The following is a 26,600-nucleotide window of genomic DNA, read 5'->3' as shown; positions in this document are numbered from 1 at the left end:
ATATATATATTTTTTTTTGCTGATCGTCTTGTGCAGGGGCTCGTTTTTTAAAGGAAGAGTTAATGTTTTTATTGGTATCATTTTTGGGTACATATGATTTTTTGATCATTCATTATTACACTTTATGGGGCAAGGTGACCAAAAAATTGGTTGTTTTAGCACAGTTTTTATTTATTTATTTATTTTTACAGTGTTTACCTGAGGGATTAGGTCATGTGAATTTTTTATAGAGCAGATCGTTACAGACGTGGCAATATCTAATATATCTACTTTTTATTATTTATTTAATTTTCACACAATAATAGCATTTTTGAAACCAAAATAATTATGTTTTAGTGTATCCATAGTCTGAGAGCCATAGCTTTTTTATTTTTTGACTGATTGTCTTAGGTAAGAACTCATTTTTTTTGCGGGATGAGGTGACGTTTGATTGGTACTATTTTGGGTGTTATATGCCTTTTTGATCGCTTGGTGTTGCAATTTTTGTACACAGTTGTTATAAAAAAAAAATTACCATGTTTATCGGAGATATTTTTATATAGCAGGTTGTTACGGACACGGTGATACCTAATATGTCTACTTTTTTTATTTATTTAACTTTAATATAATAATAGCAGTTTTGATGCAAATAAAAATCATATTTTAGTGTCTCCATTGTCTGAGAGTGATGGCTTTTTTTATTTTTTGACCGATTGTCTTAGTTAGGGTATAATTTTTTTGTGGGATGAGGTGACGGTTTGATTAGTACTATTAGTACTATTTTGGGGGGCATATGCCTTTTTTAATTTTTGTGATGTAAGGTGACAAAAATTGCTCTTTTTTTTATACCTTAAAAAAAAAAATGTTATGGTGTTTATCAGACAGGGTGGATCATGTGATATATTTATAGAGCCGGTCATTACGGACGCAGCGATACCTAATATGTGTGGTTTTTTTTCTTTCAGTTTTTTATTATAAAATAAGGGGAAAGTGAAGTTGTTTTCTTTTTTTACTTAACCTCTTAGTGACCACCAATACCCCTTTTTACTGACATAAACAAAGGGGGTTTTAGACAGATAGCTGGTGTTTTTTTTTATAAATATTTTTTTTATTTTATTTAAACATGATTACATACAACTTACCGTATAGACATGATTAAAGAAAAATGTAAATACAAGGTCAAAAGACGACGTCGACTGAAGAAGCACACAGCAGATAGCACATCCGCAAATAAACCATATGCATATACATGATTAACTTAAGGTGCTGGTGCAACAAGACATACAACATATATCCAAGATCATATATGTATAGCATATGTCTCTTTTGTCTTAAAGGTCATCAGTAAGTTTGCATTCAATTTACAATTTTTTTAATATCGAAATTTAAACCCACTAACCCTATCCCTACCCAACCTTTCCCTATTCCACTGATGTCCCCGAACTCAAGAAACTCTAGTTCCAGCTTCGCCAGGTTTTGATCCAATTCTTATTATTATTAAAGAGCATGCCCTCATATATTTTGATTTTATCCATAGATTCTTTCCATTCTGCAAATTATGTTTATTTTTTATCCTCAATATTTTGTTATAACAACTTTAGCTAAGGCCATCCCTTTAAAGGGGTTCTGCACTTTCAATTAACTGATGATCTATCCTCTGGATAGATCATCAGCTTCTGATCGGCGGGGGTCCGACACCCGGGACCCGCGCCGATCAGCTGTTTAAGAAGGCAGCGGCGCTCCAGCAGCGCCGCGGCCTTCTCACTGTTTACCGCCGGGCCGCCCGCCCACTGACGTCACGACTTGTATCAACTACAGTGGGCGCGGCTAAGCTCCATTCAAGTGAACAGAGTTTAGCCGCGCCCACTGTAGTTGATACAAGTCGTGACGTCAGTGGGCGGGCGGCCCGGCGGTAAACAGTGAGAAGGCCGCGGCGCTGCTGGAGCGCCGCTGCCTTCTTAAACAGCTGATCGGCGGGGGTCCCGGGTGTCGGACCCCCGCCGATCAGAAGCTGATGATCTATCCAGAGGATAGATCATCGGTTAATTGAAAGTGCAGAACCCCTTTAAGCCACAGTGATTGTTCACCTTTGTATCTCGTGGTTTCTGGAAAGATGCTGAACACTGCGTGTTCAATACTAAGGGGGTAATCAAGAGATGTACAGCTCCGAATCTCTTCGAATATCTTAGACCAATACTCCTGGATATCCGGACATTCCCATAAGTGCAGATAGTCTGCCCTATCTGCTTGGCATTTGTAACATCTATCTTCTCTATCTTTATAGATCCTAGACAGAAATAATGGAGTGTAATATAAACGATGTATGATCTTAGTTAATATAAATCTGTGTGCTCTCGAAACAGAGGATCTCTTTATGTCACCATATATAATGCTCCAAGATAAGTTAGTACTACTGTGTAATTGTAGGATTTTACTAGTTTCACGACGTAAAGTCATGATTTTATTAAAGACACGGAAGCTTTGTATTGCATTCTCTTTCTTTACTGAAAACTATAGCAGCGAAACAGGACAGGAAGAGAAAACTAGTGACCTAGGCAACAGGCCACTCCCCCTGTTACAGCCGGTATAATAACCTGCCACTCCTCACAATCTTCCTCTTTTTTTGTAATCATGCCATGCAAACAGGCCAACAATGAACTGGAACCGCGGGACTCCGAAATGAACACCCCACAGGAACTCGAACCAAATAAACTGGAACTTGAAGCACACCGGTGCAACCTCATAACTGCAGGCCCATCAGCGCACGGATAGAGCGAACGAGAATCCGGACAGTCGGATCATTGAAGAATCAACCTAAAGAGGAAGGAGAAGAAAATATGCAAAATCAATGCCACCCTACTAAACATGGGAGAGAATATCCTGTGTAGCTGGAAAAAACATATGCAAATACAACGGAAGATACAATTAACCATTTCCCCTGAGATCCCATACTTACCATACCCCAGGAGGAAGCATGGGTGGGAGTTGCAAACCCGGTGGGTCAATATTCTCCTCCGTGTCTTTAATAAAATCATGACTTTACGTCGTGAAACTAGTAAAATCCTACAATTTTATGGCAGACATGGAGGCTTCGTATTGCAAGTTCAAAGCTGCATGACCATAGTGGAGAAAACATGAGGTGACGGGCGAAAGTAGAAATCCTGAAAGGTGGATTCGCGCAACCAGTCAGCCGCTTTCAAGATGTCTTGCAATTGTGCCCCCAAAACCATCATAGAAGTGGCCAACGTACTACGGGTGGAATGCGCAGTAAAGACGGAAGTGTTCACCCCAGCAAGCGACAGTACCCATTTGACCCAACGCGCCAAGGTGGCGCTAGACACTGGAGCAAAAGGAGGGCGATATGAGAGGAAAAGATTGGGAGAGGCAGAAGATCGGTAAACCGCCGTCCTTGCCTCATATTCACGTAGGCAGGAAACCGGACACAAGGCTGGCCTAGCCGGGAAACTCGGGTAAGAGACCGAACGAGACGCACTCTTGATGCGCCAAGAGATCTCAAAGGACACCCCTTCCGGAGTAAAAGACCTGGTGGAAAAATCCAAGGCCTGCACGTCAGAGACCTGTTTGCAGGACACCAGACACAAAAGGGAAACCAACTTGGCCGACAGTTGGCGCAGGGAGAGATCCGCGTTAGAAGGCCAGGAGGAAAAAAGAGACAGAATGCAGGAGACATCCCAGGTAACCGCATACCTGGGCCCAGGAGGTCGCGCAAGGTGATAACCCTTAAGCAGACGGCACACCAAAGGGTGTTGCCCTGCAGGGCAGCCGTTGAAACCTTGGTGAGCTGAGGATATGGCTGATCTGTAAACATTGATGGTGCGATAAGCCCGACCTGCCTCAAATAAGGACATCAAGAACTGAAGAATGGCCATCACAGGGGCTGAAACGGGATCCAAGTCCCGTCCCACGCACCAACTAGCCCAAGCCTTCCATGCGGACCGATATGAGCGTCTAGTGCCGGGGCCCAAGGGTTAACCAAAAAGCATCAAGTAGAGATCGGAAGTCCCTGAAAATCCCAGGGGTCCCCAAAATCCTCCAAGCTAACAGGGGTAATGAGCCCTCAAGTACAAGGGGGTGACACTGATTGAGGGATCCCGACAAGAGATCCGGAAGGGCCGGCAACAGCCTGGGGATATCCACTGTCAACTCCAGAAGCTGGGGAAACCACACCTGAGACCTCCAAAACGGGGTCAGCAGAACCAGTTTGGCACCCTGGCGTATGACCTGAAGAAGAACTCTGGGAATGAGGGCAAACGGAGGGAACACACAAAGCAGCGTGTTGGACCAGTCCTGGAGAAACGCATCCACAGCCTCTGCCGTGGGATCTGGGCGCCAGCTGTAAAAGCGCGGGAGTTGGGCGTTGAGCCGGGATGCAAAGAGTTCGATGGCAAAGGGACCTCAAAGAGAAGAAATAGCGGAGAATACCTTCAACTTCCAGTCGCTGCTTTCCGACCCGTGGAAAGAACTCCAGTTCGCCTGGGTATTGTGGAGACCGGGGAGATAGTCTGCCTGGACGAGCAGATTCCTTGAAAAATAGTAATTAAAAAAATCCTTTGCCAAACGAGCCAGCAACGCAGAACAAGTGCCGCCCATGTGGTTGACATAGCATACAGCAGACACGTTGTCCATGCAAAGTTGTATGCAAGCATCCACGGTGTCGTTCGTGAAACTCCGGATTGCAAATGAGCCGGCCAGCAGTTCTAGGGCATTGATATGGAGGCCTGACTCCTCCAACGACCACAGGCCTCCCGTGGATACCCTGTTGCAGTGGGCTCCCCAGCCAAGGAGGCTGGCATCGGAGTCCACAGTGAGATCCGGTTGGGACTTGAATATAGCTCTGCCGTTCCAGGCCGACAGATTGTGGATCCATCACGTCAATTCGTCCCGTGTGTCCACATCCAGTAACACCACATCTGAATACGAGGCCCCTCTGCAAAGATGGGCTATCTTCAGGCGCTGAAGAGCCCGATAATGAAGAGGGGTTGAATGGAGGATGAAAGGAGGCCGATAATGCGGGCCAGGTGGTGCAATGACAGCTGACAGCGTGTCAACGCATGCCGTAATGCCTTGCGAATCGAGCGCACCTTTGCCAAGGGAAGACTGAGGGATTCCGCTTCTGAATCCACTAGAAAACCGAGGAACTTCATGTGCATGGCCGGGGACAGACAGGATTTCTCCAGGTTGAGGAGGAAACCTAGTCGCGAAAGGAGGTTTATTGTCCATTGAAAATGAGACAGCAGTGTCTCCAGACTCTGGGCCATGAGGAGGATGTCATCCAGATAAATAATCAGACGGACACCCCGGCCCCTCAGCCAGGACACCACTGGGCGCATCAACTTGGTTGATCACCGGTCACATCTGACCACCCTTTTTCTCTACTAGGAAAATGTTGCTCAAGACCCCCGGTGAAGGGGTGGGGGCTCATTCTATGGCCCCTTTGAGGAACAGAGCAGAGAGTTCATCTTCGACCAAGGCGCGGTCGGACGATGATAATATCATTGGCTGGGGGGTGGGGATATGGTCTGGGGTGTCTACAAGCTCTATTTGGAAGCCCCTGAAAGTGGAGAGGACCCAACTGTCCGAGGTGATGGCTTGCCAGGCAGGGAAAAAATCACAGAGTCTGCCCCCTACAGATGTATTTGAAGAAACATGAGGAAATCGTAGGCTTACCATATGGACGTCTTGAGCCGGGAGTTCCACTGAAACCTCGGGAACGCCAGGGTCTTCTGTGGGCAGGGAAGAACGGGGATCGATGGCACGCCTCCTGGAAGGGTGACCCCCTGGAAACCCGTCGATTGGGTAAAGGAGCCTCGGCCCATGTTATGGGCTTGGTTGGTAGACCGGCCTGACAGATGGCCCCTGACACTGCCGGCCCTGGTAGAGACCCGGCCCTGAAAAACTCTCCTCATGGAGGACTGCGCCTTGTATAGGGCCGTGAAGGCCCCCACGAAGCGCCCTAACTCTTTGATAAAAGAGTCCCCAAACAGAAGGCCCTGGGCGCCTTTGCCCGGTTCCATGACAGCTTTTCGCTGTTCAATAGAAAGGGAAGTGTTGACACTTCCAGCAATACATATTGTCTTTGCACCCATCTGTGGAGCTCCTCCGGGTCAACCTGCTTTTCTTCAGCTCTGGCAGATTCCGCTAATTTTGCTAGTGGGCCAAAGATATCCAATAACTTATCTTGGCATGCCTTCAAAGCGGAATCCAATTCCTTTCGGGAATTCCATCCTAGTTTAGCTAGGAATTGGGTCATTTTTGGATCCACAGTAGGGGTCTCACATACTTTATTAGGGACTAAGGGCCTAGGACATTTCACTTTGAGCTTGCTACGGGACGCTTTGCTAAGCGGGCGGCGGACCTAGTTCTCAAGGTTTTTGGATATGTGGTCCGCTGGGAGCCATTCGGCGGACCTCGGATGGTGTAAGGCATCCAGGTCATATAAAGGTTCCCCAAAGGGATCTGTGATCGCGCCGTCTGCGGTAGCGGGGGGATCGTTGGGGGCGCCCGAAGGGAGGACCTTAGGTGGTGCCGAAGTAGAAGGACCCGGGTCCTGCATCTCCATACCGTCATCTGAATCATGAACGGACTCATCCTCAGCCTCCTCACTTGACCCGATTTCTGAGTTGGAGTCGCTCTCGGGTTGTGCTCTAGCACATTTCAATTGCCGCGCCCGTTCTGCCTGCCGTGGAAAGGCTCTTTTGCGTGATTGAAATACTCTATCCTGGGGGTGAGATACTTCACCGGTCACATGGATTCTGGAAGCCTGAGCGTCATGATGGGGATAATCAACTGAGGGGAGCTCAGAACACGCCCTGGGCGCCAGAGGAGCGTGCCGGGAGAGCTTGTGAGAGAGTATGGGAGATGGTAGCAGAAATGGATCCCATGGCCATGGCAATGGCATCTGCCACTGACTTTTGAAAGGCCAAAGGGTCCTCTGGTATTGGGCCTAAGGTGGGAATGGGGGATAATTGGCGCGGCAGTGCCTGTAAATTGGTCTGTGCCTGAGGGGAGTCGGTGTCCCCTGAAGGGTGAGATGGGGTGGCTGGGTTAGGCATGGTGGGGCAGGCCACAGCCACGATCAACAAACAAAAATGCGACCTGACCTGGCCAGTTGGTACTGGGGACTGCGGCACTGAAGGGGGGAAGAAAAAAACCCCAGGGAAAAGAAGGTGCTCTGCAGGGACCGGGATCTCCAGAGCTCGGCAGAAGGGGAGCGGTGCACGGTATTCGCAAGATGGCAGCCGAAGTCACGCGAGATTCCCAGCACACGGAGGACAAGGCGGGACGCACTCGCCTCCGAGATGTCGCGAGATTTCCGGCGTCATGGCTGGAAAGGGAGAGAGAAGCCGGCGGGAAGCGCAATACAGACGGGGGTAAGAGGAGCAGAGCGAACCACTCTGAGAGGAGACTTGGCGAGGCAGGGAGCCGTAAGACTGTCAGATGGGTAGGGAAAAATAACAAGGGGTAACAACATGGAAAAACTAGTGACATATATCAGCCCAAGAGCAAACAATATACTTATCTCCTCCTGTGAGCAGCAAAGAAAGAGGAGGATTGTAAGGAGTGGCTGGTTATTATACCAGCTGTAATAGGGGGAGTGGCCTGTTGCCTAGGTCACTAGTTTTCTCTTCCTGTCCTGTTTTGCTGCTATAGTTTTCAGTAGAGAAAGAGAATTCAATACGAAGCCTCCGTGTCTGCCATAAAATTCCCTTTCCCATTTACTTTCACTCCCAAATGTATTACTTCTCGTAAATTCTTTTTTCAATTTCTGATATATTGTGGAGATGGGATAATTCTTTCGTGACGAACAATATAAAAAATCAACAAGAGTATTTTTAGTGACTATTAGATACTCCTTATTTTCCGTGTATTTCAGAGCATGGCTCAATTGTGCATATCGAAACCTATCAATAAAACCCAGTATTGTATCTGGCAATATTTCTTCCAGTGATTTCAGCAACTTGTGTAAAACAATTTGTGATATATACAAGATTCCCCTCAATTCCCAATATTTAATCTCAGGAATTTTGTTAAATTGTGGTAAGAATGTATTTCTCCATATACGAGTAAAAGTAACAGCGTGTAACTCCCCTGCAATATACCTAGTATATTTCCAAGTTTTTTTTAACATCTTACTAAATATACATCCATTTATTTCTTCGAGTTTTATATCCTTTTCTAAAATACAAAAGATGTCTTCATGTGGACCATCATAGTTCTTAAATAGGTACTTAATGTAGCAGCTATTTCTGTTATTTATGCACCACCTTAATGGTGCAGCAATGTAGTACCCTTTAAGACAGGCATGTCCAAACTGCGGCCCTCCAGCTGTTCCAAAACTACAACTCCCAGCATGCCTGAATAGCTTACAGCTATTAGAGCATGCTGGGAGTTGTAGTTTTGCAACAGCTGGAGGGCCGCAGTTTGGACATGCCTTTTTTAAGATATGGTAGGGAAAGTCCCCCCTCCTGCTCAGCTAGAGCCAGAGATCTTAATTTAATTATAACCCGTTTCCGGCCCCATATTAGTTCATTAAGTAAGGAATCCAATAAGCCAAAAACGGAGTCCTCTATCCATATAGGACATGAGACCAAAGTGTACAAAATTATGGGCAATAATATCATTTTAATCAGGGCAATACGATTAATATGGGATATCGGGAGTTTTAGCCATGCTCTTATTTTACCCCTAACTTTTCCTATCATTCGGAGAATGTTTAACTTAGTATAGGTCTCCAAATTGGATCCGATTTGAATGACAAGATATGTTAAGGATTCTGTAGGTAATAAGGTGTGTAGCCTATTACTAGGGTTGGGGCGGTCGATTCAAGGGTAATCATTTTGGATTTTTCCCAATTGATTTTGTATCTAAATATTAAACCGAAGTTATCAATGGTTTTCATAAGTTTTGGAAGCCCAATGTATCCAGTTTTTAGTAATACGTCATCTGCGTATAAACTGATTTTGTCTATATCTCCTTCTCCACCAAATCCAACAATTTCTTTGTCACTTCTGATTTTACAGGCCAACGGCTCCATAAAGATCGCAAAAAGTAATGGGGAAAGGGGGCATCCCTGACGAGTCCCCCACGTCAGCTGAAACAATGGGGAATGTTCCCCATTAATGCAGATTTTCGATATTGGATTCTGATACATAATCTGAACCCATTTAGTGAAGAAAGTACCCAGTTTCATTTGTTCCATTACTACCCAGAGGAATGACCACTCCACCCTGTTGAACTCCTTTGCAGCGTCCAACGACAGGATGGAGCGGTCCCCCAACCTGCATATTTAGGAACGTTCTACGTATATATTATCTTGCATATTTCTTTTGGGTATAAATCCTGTTTGATTATGATGGATAAGCTTATGAATCAAAGTTTTAAATCTATTGGCAAATGATTTAGGGATAATTTTATAGTCGGTGTTTAGCAACGAAATGGGCCTATATGATGTTATAAGATTGAGGTTTTTATCTTTTTTCAGTATTAGAGTTATTATAGCTTCCATAAAGGAGGGGCGAAGAGATCCAGACCTATAGGATACATTTATTACATCTAGTAGACAAGGAAGTAACACATCCCCATGTTTCCTATACATTTCAAAAGGGAAAACATCAGCTCCTGGGGTTGTGTTACCATTAATCGTTCCCAATGTAAGTTTTACCTCATTTAACTCAATGGGTCTATTTATTATATTGATGTTATTTAAATAGTGTTGTGCTGTATCATCCTGCTGCTCAATTTCAGACCTATATAAAGTAGAACTAAAAAATTCATGTAGAACAGTTTTGGGGTCGTTTGATACAACCTCTTTACTAGTTTGGATTTTATAAAAAAAAAAATTTGGGTAAGAAATTTTTATTCAGGAAGAATAAGGACATAACCAAATGTACAGTAACATCAATGAGATTAGCATGACAAAAATAAGTGTTCATACAAAGTCAGTATCATAATGTCATACATTTCTCATCTATGAATTAGAATCTATTCAGTTCTCCCACCGACATTCTTATTCCTTCCCATTTTCTATTTTCTAACCCAACATCTCCCCCCCAATAACAAACTGGAACATCGACTCGCCGACTGGTAATTACCAATCAATATCTATTGCCACTTGAATGCAACCCGAAAACTCCTTTCTCATGTAAACCATTCCAGATTGAACTCTCCAGTTTGGAATTTAAGGTAACCCCGCTATTCTGTCGCCAAATTTCCCAAAGTTCCCCTGAATTGTTCCTCCAAGTACCATTTGGTATCCCTGAAAGGTTTCATCAATTCTGACCGTTCCTCTGGAGTCAAAACATGAACTATAAACTTCCTCCACTTGGTATTCCTTTCAATATTCTTTTCTGTGTCTAACCTATCCATGTAGAGAATGTGTTTTATCGTACCTATAGCTTCCTGCAATGTAGGAATGGTGGGGTAAATCCAATGTCTGAGTATCGTTTTCTTCACTGCTAATAAGAATAAATGGATACCTTTCACCGGTGTAGACTGAGTAATCTCACCTTTTTGGTCAAAAGGTATATAATGAAATATGCAGTGTAGCGGTATTAAGTGCATTGCAACATCCCATATATTTATTTTATATATTCAATGGTTCCCTCCCATAATGTCTTCAGATTGGGGCAGTTCCAAAGACCATGTAGCAGGTTAGTTTTGTGCTGATTACATTTCGGGCAGCTCCAAAGATAGTGTGCAGGGGCATCCCTATATGACAGGTCAAAAGCGTACGTCGCCTTGTGCAGTATCCTAAAATGCATTTCTCTCCACGTCTCGCTACTAATCGCTTGTCTCACCCGCTCCATCCCCTCTCTTAATCTAGCTGTCACCGATTCCTCCCTTAGTTCCACTTCCCACCACTTGAACATAGATTCTGCTAAAGGGGTCGATTGAACACCTTGGATCTTCCTATATGAGTCGGATAGGGAGGACTGTGGAGATCCCACCAAGGCCTCAAACCAGGACAATCTCTCTGGCTCTCCTAGTGTCATGGCTTGTGCCAAACAATAGGATTTTTTTTGACAGTACGGGAGAAAATGAGAGGCGGGTAACCCATATTTGGCCTGAGTTTCAGGCCATGACAGGAGTTCATTCCCCGTCGACGATAGTAGGTGTTTCACAAAGGTGATTCCTTTATTCTTCCACAGAGCAAACATCTGGGAATGTCTGTTCTCTGGAAAAGCAGGTAGTAACCATAGAGACATATGTGGTGTAATATACATCGGTAACTTGTATAATTTCCGGATTCCCCTCCACGCCGCCATAGTGTCCCTAATCAGGGTATAATGCTTAATAGTCGGGGGGCGTCCCACAATCTACAATGCATAATCGCCACCAGGTCCCAAGGGGTCACCAGTTCCTTCTCTAGTGGGGTGGTTGAAAAATGTGATGTTCCTTTGATCCAGTCCCTCACATGCCTAAATAGGGATACTAAATTATATCTCCTTACGCTTGGCATTTGTAGCCCACCTTCCCACTTTGTCAAGCAAAGTTTATCATAGGCTTATTCATTTTATTAACTCCTTTCTGATTTTGAATCAGCATTGCAAGTAATCTTCCTGACTTCCCGGATTCGCTGAATTTTCTTTGCCCTGAGAAGCAGATTTTATGTTGTGCTTTATTATAGAGATATTTTTTATATTCCTCCCTTGCATTTCCTAATGCTGCTTGAGTATCAATATTATTTATTTGGACAATTTAAATTTCCTTTTGTCTAACATTGTGTTCCAGCTGTTTCTGTATATCAAAAAAGCTTTTCTTTTTCTGCCTAATTTTGCTACTATAAAGGCCACGTAAAAAGGCCTTTAGTGAGTCCCATACCATATGGATATGAGCTGTATTGACATTGCTAGCCCAAAAGTATTGAATTTCAGCATTAATTAACTCTGTTTCTTCTACTACTGAAAGTCAATGAGGGTTTAGTTTAGTTCCCCCTACCACACCTAGCCCTTTGATCACCCCCAAAACAGGATAGTGATCCGAAATACTATGTACCTCGTATCTCATTTTCTTAATTGCACCAATAAGCTCGGCGTTGGCAAGAGCGAGGTCAATTCTAGACATTGATCTGTAGGCTTTACTAAAACATGAAAACGTTTTCTTATTTCCAACGCAGATATCCGTCAGAGCCTTTTCTTGGCATATTCTAAGCAGCAGAGTACTGTTTTTTGAGTAGTGTTTATAATCTACAAAGATAGATTTCCTATCCTTTTCCATATCCATGACTGATAATTGAAATCGCCCATTACCAGCACCGGGCAATCACGTCTGATCAAGATGAATTCCATTAATTTACCTATCACACATGCTGAGAAAGGGGGGGGGGGGGGGGGGACATTGACAAAGGCCAAAATAATCCTCTGAACGTTCAATCTACCCTGCGGAAAGATGAATCGCCCTTCCCCATCGATCAATTCATCAATTGGGTTATAATCGATTTGATTATGAACATGGACACTTATTCCACGGGCGTAAGTGGTAAAACAGGAGTGATATTCATAACATGCCCACCTTTTTTTCCCCATATTTTTATATAGCTGGTTGTTACGGACGTGACGATACCTAATATGTTTTTTTTTTTAATGTAAAGTTTTTTACATTTTTGGGGTGATTTTCTTAGGTAAGAGCTCATTTTTTGTGGGATGGGTTTTATTGATACAATTTTGTGGGACATATGCCTTTTTGATCGCTTGGTGTCGCAGTTTTTGTGGTGTAAGGTGACAAAAATGGCTTTTTTTGCACCTTTTTTTTTAATGGTATTTATCGAACAGGGTGGATCATGTGATATATTTATAGAGATGGTCATTCTTTTTTTACTTAACCCCTTAGTGACCACCAATACGCCTTTTTACTGACGTAAACAAATGGGTTTTTAGACAGATAGCTGGTGTTAATCAATGATTATATGTACCCAAAAAGGTGCATTCAAATCTTTAACTTGTCCGGCAAAAAATAAGGCCTCATAAAAGTATATTGATGAAAAAAATAAAAAAGTTATAGCTCTTGGAAAGCAATTTTAAAAAAATGTGTGTGGTCACTAAGGGGTGAAAAACTTTATAAATTTTATTAAAAACACTTTTTTTTTTACTTTTCTTTTCTTTACTTTATTTCTGACATTCACTTTTGGGGGCATGATCCCCTCTGGAATGCATTACAATATATTTGTATTGTAATGCATTGCCTGTTCGTGTACTACAGTGAGTAGTACACTAACAGGTTGCCTGAGGCTGGATCGCCTCGGCACCCGTAGAAGGCAGGTCCCGATGCCGCGCAAGCCATTGGGCAGCCTCTGCACAGCTTTGGGCTGCCTTCAGACACATCAAGTCCCCGCCACAGCAGCGTGGGGACTCGATGCGCTCCCTCACCCGACACAAGCCCCTCCTATGTCACAGTCAGCGTGGACCGCAGCATAGAAGGAGTTAATCCGCCGGCATCAGCTTTTACAGCGATGCCGGCGGATACAGCAGGGGCCCAGCTAACAGGGACTGCCGGGCCCCTGCAGTGATCAGGCACTCACCACTCTGGTGCCTGCCCGATCACCATGGCATACTATTACGTCAAATTGCAGGAACGCAGTGGCTTCCATGACGTAATAGTACGTCATGTGTCAGGAAGGGGTTAAAGGGCCCTTTACACGGGCCGACACTTGAACAGATCATCACTAACCAGCGCTACTAGTAACGTTGGTTAGGGTTCATCTGGCAGTGTAAATGCACCGTCGATTACCCAGTGAATGAGCAAAACATTTGTTCATAGAGTTATTGGATCTTTTGTGCAGCACAAAAGATCATTGTTTACTGGTGGCAGACCGTGCTGTGTAAACACGATCTGCTGCCGGGAAACAACGAGACAGTATGGGGAAGAGTGATGGCATTAGGATCACTCCTTCCCATAGTTTAATTGGACCTTTAGATTCTCTTGAAGGGCTGTATAATTATTTTATAATTTAAAGGCTATGTACACATTTGGAGGCAATTTTTGTTTATGATTACATTTTACAAATTTTTGGCTAAAAATCATATTTTCAATTGGCCTTTATTAAAAATATTAAGCCATTCTGTCACAAAGGGTTAATTGTTTTTCTAGCTGTGTGCATCCTTTTTTGACTTTCACTTTGTGACAGTAATCTAATAACCTTTATCTCTAAACTATTAGGAGATCATAAACACTTATTTATGCCACATTCTTATCAATAAGATAAGGATTGAGCTTTGATAAGTGTTTATAATGTCAGAGGTATATAAATAAAAGGGGGCTCGTCTGCACTGGGTCCGTGCAGCGAGCGGATGGACACAAGGCGCAAATCACAACTCAAGATTGGGTTGTAATTTGCGCCTTGTGTCCATACGCTCACTGCATGGACCCAGTGCAGATGAGCCCCCTTTTTTATATACCCCAACATGTACCAAAGTGGCGGCTTGGCCCCCTCCCATGGTCGATTTGGACACCACCTGGCAGCACCAACCCAGACAGCCTCAATTCTTCTAACCTGCCTCCACCAGAGTTGCACTGTACTCAGTGCAACCAAACCAGGTGAGCAACACTCACTCATCCTGGTTAGGAGTAAGTGGTATGATCTTGTTCACTGTCACCTATGAGCGCCTTCTCTTTTCTTGTGGCCATCTAATTGCTATAATGTCAGAGAGCAGGGATAAGTAGTCCGTCTGCTCCCCAGATGCCAGAAAAGACAAAAAATCCACAGGCAGCTAGTAGAGCCTGTCAGCTATGTACACAAAAGAGGATTCCATATTTTTAGCTCAAAGTAAGTACAATGCAATAATAAAACAAATTACAAAGGTGTACATAGCCTTTAAATTATGTCACATTAATCAGCTGTTGGCTCCCATCACATTCACCTGGAACACATTGATAATGTGGACCATGCGCCAAACATGGCAGGAACTTTAAATCCTCACACAGTGATTGTGTCCCATTTCTACCCCAACACAGTCATTGTGTCCTTTTTGAGCCCCCACACAGTGGTTGTGCCCCTGCAAAATGGTAATGCCTCTTGTGTACCCCCTCACTGATTGTGCCACCTATACACCCCAACAGAGTGGTTATGTCACCCTTGCACCCCTAAACAATGTTTATGCCCCTTTTGCACCCTCACACTGTGGTTATGCCTCCTTTGCACCCTCACACTGTGGTTGTGCCTCCTTTGCACCCCTACACTGTGGTTATGCTTGCTTTACACCCTCACACTATGGTTATGTCCCTTTTTGATCCCACCTTTTGGCTATGCCCATTTGTGCACACACACTGTGGTTTTGCTTCTTTTGCTCCCCCACACAATGGTTGCATCTGTAATGCCCTCACATAGAATGGTAGTCATCCCTCTTTTTCCCCACACAGTGATTGCACTCCCCTTGCATCCCCACCAATGGTTATGTCCCTTTCATTCAGTGGTAAAGCCACCTTTTTACCCCCACACAATATTTCTGCCTTCTTTAACCTCCACATAGTGGTTATGCCCCCTTTGTGCTTCACAAACAATGGTTATGTGTTACAACCCTACACTGTGGTTATCTCCCCTTTGGATCCTCACACAGTGGATGTTCTCCCTTTGCACCCCGAGACATTGGTTATGCCCCCTTTGTACCGCCACAGTGATTGTGACCTTTTTGTGCCTCTACACAGTGGTTGTGGTTGGTTTGCACCCTCACAAAGGGACTGTGCGCCCTATAAGCCCCCAAACAATGGTTGCACCTTCTTTGTACCTGCACAAAGGGATTGTGTCCCTTTTTGAACCCACACAGTTTATATGCCTCCATTGCGCTTCTACACAGTGGTTGTGCCCTCTTTGCGCCCAAATACAGTGGGGGGTTTTTTGTGCCCCAACACAGTGGTTGTGTCCTGTTTAGGTCCCAACATTGTGGTTATGGCCCCTTTCCACACAATGGTTCTACCCTCCCTTTGAACCTCTACACAGTGATTATGTCCTATTTGTGGCCCTTCAGATTTGATGTGACCCCTTTGTGCTCCACCACAGTGGTTGAGTCACTTATGTTACCCTACATAGTTAACGTGTTTATCTGCTATAGACAGTTTCTAGTAAAACAACCATATGTCATGTACAGTTATCAAGATCAGTTTTCCTCTTACCCTCTCTTATGGTCCTGTTGACTTTACATTAGAGTTTTGCCTTGGTGAAAGGGTTTATTGTTTGTTACTTTATCCCTCGAATTAGTCACTACAGCATGTATCATGACCATATTATCACACCTCTGTCTGTTTACATGTGACACGTTTACAGTATGATAAAGGAATGTGACCTATGCTCCTGTCAAGCTGACAGAAAGAATCACAAGACAGGTAATTATTATTTATATTAATTACTGATGACATGCAGGTTAGTTGTAGAGGTGTGATAATATCTTCTTGATTCATGATGATACATACCTTTTGTGGAAAATATATATACAGTGATGTCTCAGGATACAATATTTTCAACATATAATGATCTTTTCTGACCTATCGTAAGTTGAAACCATACTGTCACGGCCGCGTCACGGTTTTGTTGTTGTCTGCCGTGACATGTTTGCCGTGCATGCTGGTTGCCTGGGGCAACGTTTAGTTGTCAGCATGTGTGTACTTTTCTCCTTTAAGGTTTGTTTCCCTTCTCTGTCTGGTGTGTGTGTGTGGTTAAGGTGTGGATCTAGGTGTGTTCTGGGTGTGGCCTCATTGCTCTACTTTTTCTGGTACTGTGAGCATGAGGTCAGCGGTATTCCAGCCTTAGTTTGTGCTGGAGCCTTGCTCCTGTCCTGGATATTACATCTGTCCTGTTTGAGGGCCACCTAGTTTACATCAATGTCTCTCCAATGTCTTCCCGTTTCTTATTATTTCCTCTACCCTTCCTTACATGTCTCTTTGTATGGTGTGGGTTTTGTTTGGAGTTTTGTTGTATGTCTAGTTGTTGTTATCCGTCTGGTCTGTTGGTGTTTGTAGTCCAGCATGTTTGCTAGACATTTTCCCTGTCTGTCTGTGCCTTCGGTGAGAGTGCTTCTGGGTTCCCCAGAGGGAGAACCACAACTCAGAGAGCAGTACTGCCTGGTGCCGTCATGCATCCTGTCCACATGGCGGTCCAGGCAGTTTCTAGTGTGTTTCTGCGGCAGGTAAGTGCTAGTTGTTTTGGGTTCTTACATGCCAAAGAAGTTGCTTTTCTCTGGCTTCTCCTTTCCTTGCAGCTAGGTTAGTGAGAGACTTATGGTTCATCCTTTCTGTGGTGGAACTGGTCGTCTCTGATCCTGACACTATTCCAGGGATCTTGCCCGAGGTTCCTGTGTAGGGCCCGAGGTTCCAAAAAATGAGGCAGCACTCCAATATATATAGTGAAAAAAGGGTCCACTTTTTCACTATATCTATTGGAGTGCTGCCTCATTTTTGGGATATATATCATCTTCATTAACTGCTGAGCCTGCGGTTTGGAGGATCTTGCACCCGTGGTCTACTGGACTAGTGCTGTTGTTAGAATTTTTTGTTATATATATTTATATCCTAGGTAAAAAGGAAGGCAGCACTCCAGAAGATCATGGAAAACCGAGTGATTTATTAACCCATGTGATAACAATGTTTCAGCTCTCTCTATGGAGCCTTTATCAAGCCATGGCTTGATAAAGGGTCCATAGAGAGAGCTGAAACGTTGTTATCACATAAGTTAATAAGTCACCTGTTTTTTATGATCTTCTGGAGTGCTGCTTTCCTTTTTACCTAGGATAACTAATAGGACCTTGGTTGTCGGTCTTTTGTAGGATTTTTTTGCACCCATATTTGCCTTTTGTGTGCTGCTCTTCACTTTTTCTGTTTTATATATATATATATATACATATATATCAATAAATAACGTCATTTTTGTCATTTAGACCAGTAGCGTTGTTTTTTTAATCCACCTTGCCTCCCGCTGCAGCAAGAGACAATGGCAGTCACCACCCCTAGGGATAGGCCCCACTGCCTCTATGCCCGCAAACGAGAGGCACCGCGTATCGCCGCCATACATACATGTTCCGGCACATACATGTTCCACAAGGCGGGGAGAACCCCGACCTGTTCTAATCGAGCCAAGATGCTCACGTACCCGCTCAAAAAGTGGTCTAATGGTTTTCCCAATGTAAAACATTTGGCATACACAGACTATGGCATACACTACAAAAGGTGTACGACGTGTGATGAAGTCTTTCACCTTATGTGTAACACCTCCTAAGTACAGAATCTTACTCTGTGAGTTGCGGGGGCAAAAGGAACAAGTACCACATTTATAATTCCCCACTGGCTTATTGCTTTGTAGCTAATCCACTTGTTTTGGTTGCTTAACCACACTGTGAACTAGTTTGTCTTTAAGGGTATGACACCTCTTAAAGGTTATTAAATGCCTCTTTGATGTAAAGTCCCCCAAACTAGAATCGCCCTTTAAAAGGTCCCAATTGTTCAAAACCGCCTGTTTCACTATGTCAGTGGCAGGATTAAACTTGTATGCAAAGGCAAACCTGTCACTTTCATGTTCCCTGATTTGTTCGACCAAGTGGTTCTATTAATTCTGCAGAGCCGGATGAACTGCCCAAAGGGGACTGCATCCTTCACCGCAGAGGGATGGAATCTGGTCTGGTGGAGCACCGAGTTGGTAGCAGTGGGCTTACGAAAACCGTTAGTACACAAGGCACCATCCTCGGCGGTGACTCACACGTTTAAAAAGTCCAGCGAGTCACCATTGAAGTTCAGTGTAAAAATCATCCGGCTCCGCAGAATTAATAGCACTGACAGTGGTTATTTTCGCCAAACTTACCAGTTGAAGAAGCAACTGTTAAAGAGGGGGTACACGCGGAGGGACGTTCTCGCTGCCTTGCATCGGGCCGGAAAACCATTAGACCACTATATTAGTGCCTGTATGTATTGATGTGCTGTGTGCACACAGATGTCCTTTTCTTAATTTGGTTTTATCATGCCTCTGTTTGTATATATAGCGTCTTGCCGTCACTATGGTGATGGTCGGGGTGACGCCTATTTGTAGCACATTTTGTGCGTAGAGACGTAGAGAAGCTCTATTTCAGTGCGAAACGTCCGTCACCGCTGATCCTCAGTGATGGGCATGTCCCGCTCCCCTGCCTGCCTGATGTCTTCATTTATGAAGTAATAAAGCCTTGAAGTTTTATCAGCAATTGGTGAGTGCCGCATTTATTCTCTCTTACTACTGCCCATATATACACATATATATATATATATATATATATATATACAGTACAGACCAAAAGTTTGGACACACCGTCTCATTCAAAGAGTTTTCTTTATTTTCATGACTATGAAAATTGTAGATTCACACTGAAGGCATCAAAACTATGAATTAACACATGTGGAATGATATACATAACAAAAAAGTGTGAAACAACTGAAAATATGTCATATTCTAGGTTCTTCAAAGTAGCCACCTTTTGCTTTGATTACTGCTTTGCACACTCTTGGCATTCTCTTGATGAGCTTCAAGAGGTAGTCACCTGAAATGGTTTTCACTTCACAGGTGTGCCCTGTCAGGTTTAATAAGTGGGATTTCTTGCCTTATAAATGGGGTTGGGACCATCAGTTGCGTTGTGGAGAAGTCAGGTGGATACACCGCTGATAGTCCTACTGAATAGACTGTTAGAATTTGTATTATGGCAAGAAAAAAAGCAGCTAAGTAAAGAAAAACGAGTGGCCATCATTACTTTAAGAAATAAAGGTCAGTCAGTCCGAAAAATCGGGAAAACTTTGAAAGTGTCCCCAAGTGCAGTCACAAAAACCATAAAGTGCTACAAAGAAACTGGCTCACATGCGGACCGCCCCAGGAAAGGAAGACCAAGAGTCACCTCTGCTGCAGAGGATAAGTTCATCCGAGTCACCAGCCTCAGAAATTGCAGGTTAACAGCAGCTCAGATTAGAGACCAGGTCAATGCCACACAGAGTTCTAGCAACAGACACATCTCTAGAACAACTGTTAAGAGGAGACTGTGAATCAGGCCTTCATGGTAGAATATCTGCTAGGAAACCACTGCTAAGGACAGGCAACAAGCAGAAGAGACTTGTTTGGGCTAAAGAACACAATGAATGGACATTAGACCAGTGGAAATCTGTGCTTTGGTCTGATGAGTCCAAATTTGAGATCTTTGGTTCCAACCAGCGTGTCTTTGTGCGACGCAGAAAAGCTGAATGGATGGACTCTACAGGCCTGGTTTCCACCGTGAAGCATGGAGGAGGAGGTGTGATGGTGTGGGGGTGCTTTGCTGGTGACACTGTTGGGGATTTATTCAAAATTGAAGGCATACTGAACCAGCATGGCTACCACAGCATCTTGCAGCGGCATGCTATTCCATCTGGTTTGCGTTTAGTTGGACCATCATTTATTTTTCAACAGGACAATGACCCCAAACACACCTCCAGGCTGTGTAAGGGCTATTTGACCATGAATGAGAGTGATGGGGTGCTGTGCCAGATGACCTGGCCTCCACAGTCACCGGACCTGAACCCAATCGAGATGGTTTGGGGTGAGCTGGACTGCAGAGTGAAGGCAAAAGGGCCAACAAATGCTAAGCATCTCTGGGAACTCCTTCAAGACTGTTGGAAGACCATTTCAGGTGACTATCTCTTGAAGCTCATCAAGAGTGTGAAAAGCAGCAATCAAAGCAAAAGGTGGCTACTTTGAAGAACCTAGAATATGACATATTTTCAGTTGTTTCACACTTTTTTGTTGTGTATATAATTCCACATGTGTTAATTCATAGTTTTGATGCCTTCAGTGTGAATCTACAATTTTCATAGTCATGAAAATAAAGAAAACTCTTTGAATGAGAAGGTGGGTCCAAACTTTTGGTCTGTACTGTATATATATATATATATATATATTTGTTTTATATGTCTTAGTTATCTGCTTATTCTTCTTAAATCATAATTTTCTCTTATCCTGGATGACATTTAGCGGTTTTGGAACCGAATACTTAACTTACAATGGTTTCAACATACAATGGTCATCCTGGAACCAATTAATATTGTAACTTGAGGGACCACTGTATCTGGCATATACACAATTTCCTCATAATGTGTATATATTATATACTGTACATATTAGACTCTATAGCATATACCAGGAACATATTGGCACACCTTTTTCTTTTCATACTTTGACATTAATAATGCTGTCTAGAGCATAAAAGGGGATACAGTTCTAAGAAACCCCATAGTGTCATACATGACTTTTCAGGGTAATTGATAATTAAAGACTGAAACAAATCTGACGGCCTAATCGATTGAACGGAACTGAAGCAAATTTCAAGACATTCGCTCATCTCTATAGAAGAGGTATAGATCCTCTTGTCCTTGTGTAACTGTGCATAATCAAGATTGGGTTCACATTGGCATCTTTATTTCTGTTGATCCACTCTAATGTAGGAGCAAAAAATTATGCATTTGATGGACTCAATCAATTATAATGAGGTCTGATTTCCATAAAAAAAATCTGGAGTTTTACCTGATGAAAAAAGCACAGCATGCTGAACTATTTTGTCCTGTATTTTTGACAAAATTTGCAATAGAGGCTCCTGACCGAGGCTCCAGTGCAGATATGGACAAAGCCTAGCATGGTCTTCTGTGCATGTAAATTTTGATTTCTATATTCATGCAAATTTTCTAGTTTGAGCACCAGGGGACTGGCAGTAGCGCTTGGAGCACCGCTACAGCTACACCCCTCGTAGAGTACACTTCCCCCTTCCCTTTAATTGAAAAGGGTAGACAAGATAGCCCTGTACTCTTGTGCCTGCTGCTGTGCCACCAATAGGATTCCTCTTTTTAAATATCATTGTAAATCATTGCTGTCAGTGTGTTCAAGCAAAATCATGCATTCCACTATGGATGGATGATTTTGCTAATGCTCTATGGCTTATATTTGGTTGCTTGCACTAATTTGTGGTAGAGAAGCCTCTGCAGAAAGGTAAGATCGCTGTACTGGGACAAGAGAATACTTACCTTGCAATTTTCCCAGCAGCTGCACTCCTCAGCTGTCGGTGAAGCTGTCGGTAACATCAATCCGAAAGTGAAGCTGCCAGTAGCTTCACAGGCAGTGGAGGAGCGCAGCTGCTAGGAGGGAAAAAAAAGAAAGACAATCCTAATATTTATTATAAAAACAAAAAAACTAATACATGATATTAAGATTTAACATTTAATTGAATAATACCAGAACTAATGAGAAAATACTCATGCCAAGCTCTACCAAAGACATGTACCCCCGATAGGAACTTCCATAGAGATATAATATAATGTACAAAGGAACAGGAAATACATATACAGAGCTATTACAGATGGTATATGTGATAGTCCATACAAAAAAAAATCCAAATCAAAATATAAAAAAAGACATGAATGATAATTATATGCAATCAATAAATAAAAAAACAATACTGTAACTGTAAGGTGTAATAAATAGCTACACCAAGAAACAGGACCTAACAGGGGGAAGCTAAAGGCTCATGGGTAGTGTTCAGTTAATCAAGCTTCAAATCCTAGATCTGAAGTCGATGTCGATTCATTTAAAACTTCGTTTGAATGCTGTATGGAGACCCATCTCCATACAGCATTCAAATGTATGGGCTCCGGCGAGGAAAATTTGTTATTCTCGAAGTCTGGTGGGACTTTGCTGAATAACTTTAGTATTTGATTTTTCAACTTTAAAACCATTTTAAAACATGAATCTCCAGTACCGAAGTCGGCTACAGTACTGAGCTACCAGTTGGTACCGAAGCCGACTTCGAATATATGTTTGAAATTGGTTTTAAAGTTTAAAATTTGATGGCCGAAGTTATTCGGCGAAGTCTTCGCTCCGCAAGAGCCCATACATTTTAATGCTGCACGGAGACCCATCTCCATACAGCATTAAAACAAAGTTCAGCTTGGGCCCCCCTTACCTTAGTGCTTTGTGGCAACGGGCAGGGGTGCACCTAGCCTTTCTGCTGCCTGAGGTAAAAATTGAAACACCTACCTATGCCAAATTGTCAACCTAAAACCTTCCCTCCAGCCCTACTGTTAAAGACACACTTCAGAAACATTACATACAGAGCTAGAAAACATACAGGGTAATACAGCGCCACATACCTCTTACATCCAGTGACGTCTTCTCTGATGTAGACGTTCTCTTTCTTTATCTTCTCCATTCAGACTAGACCACCATGGTGATTTCTTTCAGCCATCTCTCATCTGTGCAGTTTGACAAAGTTTAGACATCTTAGTTGTCTACTTTTCCATCATCCTCCCACCTTCTCAACACCCCAATACTGTGCCTGCTGTGCTCCCCAAAATATACTGCAGAAACAGTCCCCCTGAAAATACTAGCACCACACAGAGCCCAGTGCCCCCTTCAGTAATTATTGGCACATAGTGGCCTAAGAAATAACTGTACCCAGCACTGTCTCAGGGTTCTCGGGGCCTGCGCTGCACTGTCACCTGCGCGCAGAGAAGACCGGGGAGGAGGGGTGAGTACAGCTCTTTAGTCACATCCTCTCACCTTCTGCAGACTAGTGAACACTTCCATAATGCAAACAAAATACAGTAATTGGCAAGGGGCCATAGTCTTAGGGGTCTGGTTGCAATTGCGACCTCTGCGGCCCTTATAGGTATGTCACTGGGACCTAATCACACTGCAAAGCTACAGTATGTATACAATAGGGGTTGTATCAAGAGCTTCAAGCTCACTCCCTCAGAGGATTGTACCATGAGCTGTGTGCTCACTCCCCACATATCTTGCCCATCTATATACATGATGCTGGGACCTGTGGTGCTTGTTATCGAGCGCGTATAACCACATGATCATGTCCACGTCATCAGAAAGGCACCCATCGCAGTCAATGATGTGGCACCTCTCATGTGCATGCTGTCATGACAACGGTAGCAGCGTCTCACCGCTGACGCGGCACACAGCGCACTCCAAGTCATGTGCTACATCCACCATAACAAATAAAAGAATGATCGCTCAGATTTGCAGTGTGATGATCCAATAACATGAATGGGAAAATCATATTACTAACATTAAGTGAAAAAACAAAATAAAACAAATATACCTGAGGATAGGTCATCAATATTAAAATCCCGGAAACCCCTTTAATGAGGCAGTTCGTTTCAAGTCCTTTTTGTAATGATTTTTTAGGAGTATGATGAATGTTTTTATTTATAACTTATTTTTCTCTTCTTTTGGGGTATATGTTGTGATTATTTATTGAAGTTCTCTACATAATGTTATGTTCTAAGTGGTGGATGTTGGATTCGAGCTGAGGTTTCACTTCAAGATAAGAACATTAATATATGAATTGTTAAAATTGGAATAGGATTTTATCATATACACATGCACAATGGTGTTACGTTTTAGATTATGTATAGGGTATTGTTGCATTCAGCACTTTAATATATTATGGGGGTCATTTATCAAACTGGTGTAAAGTAGAACTGGCTTAGTTGCCCATAGCAACCAATCAGATTCCTCCTTTCTTTTTCAAAAGGAGCTGTCCAAAATGAAAGGTGGAATCTGATTGGTTGCTATGGGCAACTCAGCCAGTTCTACTTTACACCAGTTTGATAAAAAAACCCCTATGTGTTTAGTCTATATTTAATTATTATGTATTATCATGTAATTGTATTTTTACTGATTTATTTTTTTCTAGTATATTACCCTGCAATTGCATCATTGTTCAGGCACTAGAATTCCACTTTGTTTTTTTTAACTTATTGTTAGTAATATGATTTTCCAACTCGTTATTGGATCATCACACTGCAGATCTGAGCAGTCATTTTTTATTTATTATGGTGGGTGTAGTGCACCATTTGATGTGCACTATGTACGACACCATCGGGGAGATGTTGCTACTGTTGTCATGACAGCATGCACGTGAGAGGCACCGCATCCTTGACTGCGACGAGTCCCTTTCTGATGATGTGGACATGATCATGCGGTAATACGTGCTCGATAACAAGCACCACCTTAGGGAAAGTTGTGCGCTTATATACAGGTCATGCTTCATTGTTTTTCTGACCTCCTTATAAAGCTTTTGCAAAAAGCGCGTTGAGACGTTCTTTTCCCCTGATCATGGGTTCCCTCACCATGTCCATAGGTGAGTAAGATATGTGGGGAGTCAGCACGCAGCTCATGGTATAGTGCTCGGAGGAAGGCACCGTACATCTCATGATATATCACCTGCATTGTATACATATCTCTGTAATGCGATTTACATCCTGTTTCTTGATGTAGCTATTTATTACACCATCAAATAGTTACTATATCGGTTTTCTTATTTATTGATTGTATATAATTTTGTGTATATACTCGATTATTATTTGTTATTTTTTTCATATATTTTATTATAATTTCTTTGTATTAGCCATGACATATACCGTCTGTAATTCTTCTGTATATGTCTTTCTGCAGGGACCGCAGGGGTGCAATGTGCGGTGGGCCCATGGGTGTAGCAGTTGTTACTCACTGTTAGCAGTTCCCTGGGCTGGCGTGCAGTGACGGGAAGGACAGCACCGGATCCTGTCTGGGCACACTCTGGTGTTCAGGGATCTCCTGCCAGATGCTGGTTAAGGTGCCCTTGGTGGTATGGTTTTAGGTGCAGGGAAGGCAGGGTCCCTGTGACTCCAGCACCCTTGGTTGCAAATGAGGTGTAGAAATAAGGAGGAATCAGGAGTCAGTTCTGATAAACAACTGAAACTTTTACTGATAAATTAATTCCATTGAGATAGATGTACAGACCATTGACATGGCAGAGGTAGTTGTAATCCATATAAAGCACATTTACTTCAGATCTTTACTTGTGCTGCGGTTCCTGGTAACAGGCTTCTTTGCTGGTATGAGAGTCCCTTTTATCTGTACACAATGGGTCCACTTGCTAACAGCCAGGTGCTGGATATAATATAATTCTTGTTTTCTGCAACCTACAGGGCGGTTCTTCCCAACGGCAGGCATCAATCTTCTGGTCTATTATTTGAACTGGTTGCCTTCAGAAACAGATGCACACAGTCCATAAAGGAACGTGGTAACAAACAACTTTGCACTTAGTTGTCAGGCTGTGTCCAGGTGCTTTGAGGCTTCGCCAAGTCACTGGTGCTGTGGAATCCATAAGCTAAGACTGCTGCTATGTCCACAAGACTTTCTCTATATCCACAGTTTACTCTGGTCTGCGCTGAGTAGCTTTTGCTATCTTCTCCAAACTCCCTCACTCTGGCCAGAGCCAAGGGGCTAAATTGGCAGAGCTACATGGTGGACATTTCTGACTTCCCTCATCAAACTTCACTAAGTCTCTCTACCTCTACTCCTCCTAACTCACTTCCTGTGTCTAGCCTGTCCCTTTTTATATGATATCCTAGCACCACCTAGTGGTTACTAGGGTGTACTGTTGTTTGCCAGCCTGTTATTAGGAATTTGCAGCTAACATACACATAAGACATTACATGACATGCTTAAAGATACAGGGCCCCACTACTGTCACTGAGTGAGACGCTGCATTTCCCGTTCTCCGGTAGATGTTATCACCTCACTATTGGGGTTCCTATTCAGGGGTACATGTCTTTGGTAGAGCTTGGCATGAGTATTTTCTCAATAG

This window comes from Bufo gargarizans, chromosome 5 (genome assembly GCF_014858855.1).
Source record: "Bufo gargarizans isolate SCDJY-AF-19 chromosome 5, ASM1485885v1, whole genome shotgun sequence".
Lineage (NCBI taxonomy): Eukaryota > Metazoa > Chordata > Amphibia > Anura > Bufonidae > Bufo > Bufo gargarizans.
The sequence above is the reverse complement of the archived record's forward strand: the minus strand, read 5'-3'. Positions refer to the sequence as shown.